The 7,500-nt window shown below is 48.3% G+C and overlaps 1 non-coding gene across 1 annotated transcript in view; it reads right to left on the bottom strand.

Moving 5' to 3' along the window:
• The window catches only part of LOC113802929 (uncharacterized), a 22,158-nt gene that overhangs the window by 8,123 nt on the left and 6,535 nt on the right, over nt 1-7,500 (bottom strand). Inside the window, exon 2 of the transcript XR_011399503.1 lies at nt 77-209. This is a non-coding gene — a transcript (uncharacterized protein). The remainder of the gene's footprint in view (nt 1-76; nt 210-7,500) is intronic.

The raw sequence follows: 7,500 nt of genomic DNA, 5'->3' as shown, positions 1-7,500 counted from the left end.
CTCAGTACCCACAACAAAAACAACACTCGCTGTAATGGCAACACTAATAAACCGCACGAATAAAACGCCCACTTACCGGCCGGCCGTTGATCCTCCAGGAGAGATGGGCGGGTGGGCGTGAGGGGCTGGAAGTGCACATCAACTCCACTGTGTCATTAACTCATGCTGTTTTCTCCTCCGTGAGTCACCAGGACCGGAAGTGGGGAGTTCTGTGGGGGAAGGAAAGAGAAGAAGGGAGAGGAAGGTGAAGTCATGGGCGTGTGAGGGGGGTTAGAGAGTTTGGGAAGGGGTGGGGGAGTGGTTGGAGAGGAAAAGAGGGTGGGGAGTGGGGGGTTATGGGCGTGTGGAGGGATAAGGAAACAATGTGAGGGAGGAGGGAAGGGAGGTGGGGTTGGAGGAAAGGGTGGGGGTGAGAGAAAGAATTAGGGGTGGGGGAGGTCATAGGGCGTGATGGGAAGGGGGTGGGGAGGATAAGGAAGTGGGAGTGAGAGGTGAAGGAGGCAGTGGATGGTCCAGGGAGGGAGGAATCTGAAAGGAGGGATGGACAGGAGGGTGAGAAAGAAGGGAAGAGAAAGGAGAATGGAGGTGGAGATGAGGGAAGAAAAAGTAAAGGGAGAGGAAGAAGGAGAAGGCAGATTGGGTGAAGATAGCCAGGAGAATGGAGTAGATTAATGAATAGATAGAATAGATAGATAGATCAATGAATGAATAGACAGAGAGAAGAGAGAAGAAGAAGAAGAGAAGAGAAAGAGAGAAGAGAGAGAAAGAAAGAGAAGAGAGAGAGAACAGAGAGAGAAGAAGAAGAAGAGAGAAGAGAGAGAGAGAGAGAGAGAGAGAGAAGAAGAGAGAAGAAGAAGAAGGGGAAGCGAAGAGAGGAAAGAGAAGAAGAAAGAGAGGAGGACAGGAGGGAAAGAAGAAAAAAGAAGAAGGAGAAGAGAGGAGAAAGGAAGAAGAAAGAACAAAGAGGCAGACAAAGGAATGGGAGAAAAAAAACAGGAAGAAAAATTAACAAGAAAATTAACAAAGAAGAAGAAGGATTTGAAAGAAGAACAAGGAAGAGAAACGGGAGAAGGAACGAGAGAAAGAGAAAATGAGATAATTTGTAAAGGGAAAAAAATATCCATCATCTGAATTCGACGAAAAAAATGATACATAGCAAGAGACAGATAGAAAGATAGATAGAAAGATAGATATATACATTTATAGTTAGATAGACATGGAAGAGTGAGAGAGAAAGATAGAGAGAGAAAGATAGAGAAAGAAAGGAGAGAGAGAAAAATAGATCTACAAATAGATACAGACAGAAAGATAGATTGATAGACAGACAGACAGACAGATATATAGATAGAAAGATAAACAGACTGACAGACATACATATGTAGTTAGAAAGAGAAAAATAGCACCATGATAGTCTAAAATTAAAAATAAATTCCCTTCTGTAACGACATAAAGATCCGTGATAAAATAAAGAATTAAACTAAATTCTCCGCATCGTCATGCTTCTCTACAGCTGCCCCTCCCTCCCCCCTCCCTCCCTCCTTTCCTCCTTTCTCCCTTCATCTCTCCTTCCTCCCTCCCTCCTTCCCACCCTCCCTCCCTCCCTCTCTCTCTACCTCCTTCCCTCCTTCCTCATGCGCTCCTCCCCTCCATCCTTCCTCTTTCCTTCTCTCTTCCTCCCCTCCCCTCCTCCTTCCTCCCTCTCTCCCTCCCTCCCTCCCTCCCTCTCCTTTTCCCTCCCTCCCTCCCTCCTTCCTTCCCTCCTCCCTCCTCCCCTCCTCCAGCCTGCTTCCTTTCCCTCTCCTCCCTCCCTCCTTTAAATCCTCTCTCCCATCCTTCCTCCCATTCCCCCCTTCCCTCCCCTCCCTCCCTCCCCCTCCCTCCCTCCCCTCCCTCCTTCCTGCCCACCCACCCTCCTTACTCCCCTTCCTCCCTCCCACCTCTCCCATCTCTCCTTCCTCCCTCCCTCCCTCCTTCCTCCCTCCCCCTCCCTCCCTCCTCCCCTCCCAAACCCTCTTCACCTCTCCCCCCACCCCTTTAAAGTCCCAATATTCCCTCCTTAAATCCCTCCCCCCTCCCCTTTTCCCTCTTTTCCCTTAACTCTCTATAACTCCCTTATCTTTCTTTTTTATTCTTCCTCCTCTCATCTTCTCTTTCCCCTTTTCGCCCTTCATTCTGCTGTCCCCTCGTCCTTCAGCTTCATCTTCCCATTCACTGTCATTATTATATTTCCCTTTTGCAAGTTCACATTATCCACCTTTTCTTCTTCAACCCTTATGCTTTTAGCTCATATCTATTCCCCCCTTTCACCTTAACTCTATAGCTTTCCCTCCCTCCTCCCACCCCTAAAATCCCCCTCCTAAACAACAGTAACTGCTCCCTCACCCTTCTATTCATCCCCCTCCCCCTCCCCCTTTCCAGTCTCCCCCTTTTTAACCCCCAAAGCCACTCAATTACCCCTCTCCCCCACTCCCCCGCCATTCCTAGCTTCCCTCCCCCCTCCCCACCTCCATTCTTCTTCCCTTCACCCCCACCCCCTTCATCCCCTCCCTCCTAGCTCCCTCCCCACACCCTCCTCCTCCACCTCCTCCCCCTGCCGTTCCTCCCTCCCTCACCCACCCCACCTCAGGCCCTTCCCCATCCCCTCCCCCCCTCCCCACGTCCATTCTTTTCCACCACCCACCATTCACACCCCCCCTCCTCCCCTTCCCTCCCTCACCCCCACTCCTCCCTCCCCCTCCCCACGTCCATTCCCCTCCCCCACCCCACCCCACCACCCTCACCCTCCCCCCCCCTCCCCCCTTCCCCTACCCTTCTCCCCTCCCTCAGCCCGCCATCAACCACTCGCATTAACAAGTCACAAACACAATCATCATTAACAGCATCCCGCAACAACGACCCCCGTAATCACTGTCTAACTGGGGTATTATAGATGGTCGTTACGAGGGACCTGTGTCATGCATACCACAGTGGGTTGGGGTTGGGGTGGGGGAGGGAGGGGAGGGGAGGAGGGGAAGGGAAGGGAGGAGGGTGGGAGGAGGGAGGAGGGTGGGGAGTGAGGAGGGGAGGGAGTGGAGGGAGAAGAATATAATGAGAGGGTGAAAGGCAAGTAGAGAGGAGGAGAGAGAGGAGGAGAGAGAGTGAGATAGAGTGGAGAGAAATTGAGGAGTGAGAGGGAGAGAGAGAGAAGAACTTGGGATATTTAGAGAGAAATAAAGAAAGAGATATGTTCAGTTAGAGAGAGAGAGAGAGAGAGAGAGAGAGAGAGAGAGAGAGAGAGAGAGAGAATGAGAGAGAGAGAGCGTTAGAGATAGAGATAGATAGAGAAAGACAGAGACAGAGACAGAGAGAGACCGAAACACAGAAAGAAAAAGGCTGATTTAAAGAATAAAACAGACAGACAGACACGGATAAAGATAGACAACAGACACACTCACACACACACCTGAACGGGATTAACGGTTGAAGGGGATTATGGGGGAAATATCCACATTCCCACCTTGTCAAAAATGGGGATTAAATCAACCAAGTGACGTCATCTTATGCATTGCTGTTCACTCGGAAATCAAGAGAAATGTGACAGGAAGGGATATTCAAGTGGCACGCTATTTAATTCCTATTTTTACCAGTGTTATATTAATGTTATTATTTTCTATCGGAATAAAAAAAAAAAAAAAAAAAAATATGATGTATTATTTTTTTTTTTTTTATGATAAAAGTGAAATTTTCTCGATGGAAATAATGTTCCTCCTCTTCCTACTCCTCATTATCAAAACACCAGGAAATGCCGAGGAGAGAATAATTAAAGAAAAATAATTCATCGCATATTCATGTGGCGAAAATACTACCCACAAAAGAGGGCGAAATCAAGTGTCTAAAAATAACACATTTTATTATTCTGATTAACACACTCACATCCCATGACACTCCCGATGAATACACAGGGACACAGGCTGACTGACACGTCATGGACATACGCATGATGACACATATACAGAGACACAGCTACACGCATGCACACACATACACCATACAGCATATACAACAACAATAACAATGGTAATAAGTCACATACACAGACCTACACATTTATATACAATGACACACTGACCTACACACGCACATAACCACACACACATAACTAAACTATCCACACCAACCAGCTTATCCACCCACCCATTCTCACACACACACAGACACACACCATTCAGCCCCCCACCTATCCCACTCAGCCATTGCCACCTGTTTATCCTCCCACACTGCCCACACCCACACACACACACCCACACACCACACACACCACACACGCATCCACATGTTCAAGCACCACACCCACCCACACCTATATATACACCCCCACACACACACATACCCACACACTCACCCACTGCACACAAATACACCCACACACCACCCTCACATACACACACACATACACCCACCTAAACCCACCCACACACTCACACAAACACACACACATCCACCCACACACCCACACACACACCCGCACCCACACACACACCCACAACCACACACACCCACACCCCTGCCCCCACACACACACACACACCGCACCACCTCCACACACACACATAACACCCACACACACCTTAACACCCACCCCACCTCACCCCCACACACACACACACACACACACCCACACACACACACACACACGCACACACACACCGTTCCCTCTCGCACAGATGCACATTTCCAGAAAAGTCACTTATTAGCACATAAATTTTTCATCAGCTTATCTCCTTCATAAGCGCTTTATACCCACACCATTTTCCCTTCTCCTTGGGTCTCTTCTTAAACTAATAATTGTCTTTGATATTCACATTTCTTAAGAAAAAAAAAAAAGTAGACATGGGCGATATAATGATGACTATGAACGGTTTTGTATTGAAATGTGGCGGAAAATCCCCGTAGATTTATCACAGTAGAAATGATTTACTATTTCTTTTATTCTGTAGTAAATAGTAGAATATGGGAGGGGTCAGGGGGAGGGGAAAGATTATAAGAGTGGTAGTAGGGCCCGTAGGAGTATAGCAGGGGAGGAATTGGGGATGGTTAGGAGGAGGAAGGGGAAGAAGGGAAAGAGTGGGGGAGTGGTGGATAGGAGGGAGATCCGAAGAGAAAGGAAAAATGAGGGATGAGTAAGAAGAGGGATTGGGAAGGGGATTTGGAATGGGGATTGGGAAGGGGGATGGTAAAAGGGGGATTGGGAAGGGGATTGGGAAGAGAGGATTGGGAAAGGGGTTAGGGAAAGGGGATTGGGAAGGGGGATTGGGAAGGGGCATTGGGAAGAGGGGAGTTGGGAAGGGGATTGGAAGGCGAGATTGGGAAGAGGGATTTGGGAAAGGGAGGATTGGGGGAAAGGAGTTGGGAAGGGGATTGGGTGAAGGGGATTGGGAAGAGGGGATTCGGAAAGGGGATTAGGAAAGGGGGGGGATTGGGGTGAGGATTAAGATCAGGTTGAAAGAATAGGATTGAGGAATAGGAAGAGGATTGGGAATGGTATAACAGTAGGGGAAAGTGGACTGGGGAATGGGGGATGGTAAGTACGAAAAGGATAAGATTAGGAGAAAAAGAAAATAAGGGAGTGGGTAAGGTGGGGTTGTGGGGAAAGAGGTAGGAGAAGGAGAGAGTGAGAATGGGGGAAGGGGGAAGGAGAGGTTGTGGGGAAAGTCTGCAGGGGGAAGGGGATGAGGAGAGGGGGGGAGGGGGTTTAGCCAAATGAATTCCAGGGGATATCTCGATCTTTTGGCAACAGCAGCTTGTAAAATATATTCATATTCCACTCTCTGCTTGAAAACGCGACACGGGTTTCATAAAGCACATATTCACGTCCGCTAGTCTCCCTCTCTTTCTCTTTCTCTCGTTCTGTCTTTCTGTCTCTCTTTTCTTCTGTCTCTCTCTATCTCTCCCGCTCTCTTTCTCTTTCTCTTCCTCTCTCTTTCTCTTGCTCTTTCTCTTTCTGTCTCTCTCTCTGTCTCTGTCTGTCTGTCTGTCTGTCTGTCTGTCTCTCTCTCTTCTCTCTCTCTCTCTCTCTCTCTCTCTCTCTCTCTCTCTCTCTCTCTCTCTCTCTCTCTCTCTCTCTCTCTCTTTCTCTCTCTCTCTCTTTCTCTCTCTCTCTCTCTCTCTCTCTCTCTCTCTCTCTCTCTCTCTCTCTCTCTCTCTCTCTCTCTCTCTCTCTCTCTCTCTCTCTCTCTCTCTCTTTCTCTCTCTCTCTCTCTCTCTCTCTCTCTCTCTCTCTCTCTCTCTCTCTCTCTCTCTCTCTCTCTCTCTCTCTCTCTCTCTCTCTCTCTTTCTCTCTCTCTCTCTCTCTCTCTCTCTCTCTCTCTCTCTCTTCTCTCTCTCTCTCTCTGTGTCTCTCTCTCTCTCTCCAGCTTTCCGTTCACGCTGTTATGTTCTCAACGAACCTGAAGTAAGAATTTTCTACTTTCTACCTTCCCGTTCCCGCACGCCCTTCTTGTCTCTCTCTTCCCTTCTCCTCCTCTCCTTGTTTCTCTTTTCATTCTCTTTCCACTTCCTCTTCCTCCTCTTCTTTGCTTTTTTATCCTTTCTAATCTTTTCGCTTCCTGCTCCGGGTTTTCCCTTCTCTCTCCTTTCTTGTTTTCCTGTTTCTCTTCCCTCTCCTCTCCTCCCTTTGTTCTTTTTCTCCTTCTCTTTTCTTTATTTTCCTCTTCTCTTACATATTTACTTATTACATATTCACACTATCTATCTACCTTTTTCAGTTTTTTCCCTCTTCCTCCCTTTCTCGTCTCGCCCCTTACTCTTGTTTCCTTTCTTCTTTTATCTATTCTCCTTTCCTCTTTTATCTCCTGTCCTTCTTTCCCCTTCCCTTTCTTCCCTTTTATCCCTCTATTCCCTCTTTCCCTTCTTTGAAATTTTCCCTAGCACTTCCTCTCGTCTCTTCCTTCCCTTGTGCTTTTCTTTACTCCTCAACTGCTCCTTTATCTACACGTTTATTCGCTTATCTTCCTCCTCCTCTTTCTCTTCTTTCTTTACCCTCTCTTCCCCTTTCCGATTCCCTCTTTCCTACTCCTCTCCCTTCCCCATTCCCTCTTTCCTTAGTTTCCCATTCCCCCTCTTCTCTCTTCTCCTCTCTTTCCATTCACTTTCGTCCCATTCTCTATCCTCCCCTTTCTTCACCTTCCCTCCCTCTCCTCTCCCCTTCCTTCCCTTCCTCTTCCCTTTCTCCACCTCGCTTTCTCTTCCTCATCTGCACCCCCTCTCCACTCCACCCCTCACTTCTCCCTCTCCTCCCCTAACTCCTTTCCCTTCTCTTACCTATTCTCCAACATCCTTACCCTCCCCTCCCTTTCTCTCCCTCCCTCCCTCCCTCTCCCTCATTCTCCACTCCTCCCTCTTTTCTCCGCCCCCTTCCCCTCCTCTTCCTTCCTTTCCTTCTTCCCTCCCCTCCTTTCTCCTTCCTCTTCTCTCTACTCCGCCCCCTCCCTCCCTTCCTCTCTCTCTCCTATCCACCTCCTC

This window comes from Penaeus vannamei, chromosome 23 (genome assembly GCF_042767895.1).
Source record: "Penaeus vannamei isolate JL-2024 chromosome 23, ASM4276789v1, whole genome shotgun sequence".
NCBI lineage: Eukaryota > Metazoa > Arthropoda > Malacostraca > Decapoda > Penaeidae > Penaeus > Penaeus vannamei.
The sequence above is the reverse complement of the archived record's forward strand: the minus strand, read 5'-3'. Positions and strand labels throughout refer to the sequence as shown.